General features: G+C 52.6%; 1 long non-coding RNA gene across 1 annotated transcript; it reads left to right on the plus strand.

Annotated features, from left to right (window-relative positions):
- On the plus strand, positions 1-1,882 carry LOC132535253 (uncharacterized). The gene is made up of 3 exons (XR_009547023.1): positions 1-651; positions 758-945; positions 1,688-1,882. It is a non-coding gene; the product is annotated as an uncharacterized LOC132535253 (long non-coding RNA).
- The last annotated feature ends 271 nt before the right edge of the window (positions 1,883-2,153 follow it).

Raw genomic sequence — 2,153 nt, forward strand, 5'->3', positions numbered from 1 at the left:
GTTTCTAGTTCCTTCCATTTGACTTATCTCCCTTAGGACAGGACCTAGGGTTGCCCGCTCGCCCAACTCCAGGTCACCGTGACCCGTGGGTGGAGACATGCCCAGAGGCAAATGCTAATGGGCTCTGGTGACAAACAGCATTGGGAGGAGCCATCCCTCCTCTCCAGTCCATCTGTCTGTCCGCAGACCTCAGCTTCCTCCTGGCCACCCACAAGAATGCTGTAAGGAGGCAGCCTGTTGCTGGAGCCCAGAATTCACGGTGTGTCATGAGGGGGGGGGGGGGGCGCCTACCTTGTGGGTTCAGAGCTGGCTCTGTTTCCTGGACCTTCAGCTTTCTTGTCCTTATCAATATTGTCCCCAGACTCCAGTGCCCCTCTCATCTTGCCCCGTAGCAGGTCCCTGCTGTGAGAGGCCAAGGACCCAGTGGGTCAGCCAAGCTCTTGTTGCTTTCTTGCCCTGAGTCACAACCCAACCAACCAACAGCAGCAGGGCTGGGAGCCAGCTGACCAGAGTGACCCAGCTGGAGACGGGCAGGAGGTCAGATTCGGACTCTCAGGTGCCCAGACAGCATGCCAACCTTGAGGATGAAGGACCTCTAGACTGCCACCCCCACCCCACGTGCCCCCTTCCCACTCTGCCCACCAGCCTCAGGTAAGTGCAGGCTTGAGCTGGTCTTCTGCCTCTGTTCTGTCTCCGGCAACCCCCCAGGCCCAGGGAAATGGGGGAGCCCCTACCCTTGCCAGTTCTGTTTCCATAGCTACAGGATGGAGCCGGGCCTCGGGGAGCCGTGGAAGGTTACAGTGGTAAAGTATCTCCTGACCCCAGATTTCCTGACCTTGGCTACTAGAAGTCCTCCTGGTCGGGCTGGGGAGACAGTATCGTGGCTCTCTCTGCAGAATGAGTCTCCTGCCTGAGGACACAAAGGTCCCAGGGTTGAGGGACAAGGTGTGTGATGAACTTTGATTATTGGGGGAACAAACGCTGCCTTTCCTTTCCCCAAAACTCACATGATGATTTGTGGACGGAGACAGAGACAGACAGAGGGAGAGAAAGAGGGAGGTAAACAGTTGATACATATCTGGAAAGATGAGGTGAAGAAGGTGCCTTCATCATTCTCACAGCTGAGGAGTATTCCACTGTGTATACAGACCACAGCTTGCTCAGCCACTCATCTGTTGTTGGACACCTGGGTTGCTTCCAGGTTTTGGCTATTACACACATTGTGCTGCTGTGAACATAGGTGCACACACTTTTTTGTTTGTTTGTTTTTAAGCAAAGAAAGCACTGATCAAGCTCTGGCTGATGGTGATGTGAGGAATTGAACCTGGGACTTCAGAGTCTCAGACATGAGAATCTTTTTGCATAACAATTATGCTATCTACCCCTGCCCTACACAAATCATTTTGGCTGAATGTGTTGCGTTCATTAGGATCTATCCCCAGCAGAGGAATTGCAGGATCATAGGGTAGTCCCATTTCTAGCCTTCTGAGGGTTCTCCACACTGCTCTCCACAGGGGTTGGGCCAATTGACATTCCCACCAGCAGTGCAGGAGGGTTCCTTATGCCATCAAAGGCGTGTACCTGACTAATGACATTTAGTCAAAGGCATGTGTCCCTACATTTTAGTCACCCTTCCCCGTGCTCTGATGTTCCCCCCGAGAAACATATCCTGACCTTTCTCCACCAGGTGTCACCGTGTGTCTCGATATGCATCCCCCTTGAAAAATACTTGTGCTGTGACCTGGGAGAACCACTGCGGTCTCCAGTGGAGGGAACGGGGACACAGAACTTTGGTGGTGGAAACAGTGTGAGATTAGACCCCTGTTATCCCCTAATTGTGCACATCAATATTAAATCACTAGAAAAAAAATGAATTAAGGAAAGAAAAAAATACTTTTGATCTCCTGCATCCTTCTTTGATGTGACACAGGCTGTCAGTATAACCTGGGCTGGAGTTCCGGTGGTCAGTGGCATGTGGTGGAGTCTCACTCAGAGACTCAGCCGGTGTCGTCCCTCCAGACTCGCTCTCGGCCATAAGTGACTGAGCGATCTCTCCTTCCTGGGACACATCGGAGCCCAGGGTCCCAGCAGTGGCCCCAAATTGGCACTTCGCTACAATCCTTCCTGTTCACTGATGGGCTTGTGGTCATGCT

The sequence above is a fragment of the Erinaceus europaeus genome, chromosome 21 (assembly GCF_950295315.1).
Source record: "Erinaceus europaeus chromosome 21, mEriEur2.1, whole genome shotgun sequence".
In the NCBI taxonomy this organism is placed as follows: Eukaryota; Metazoa; Chordata; class Mammalia; order Eulipotyphla; family Erinaceidae; genus Erinaceus; species Erinaceus europaeus.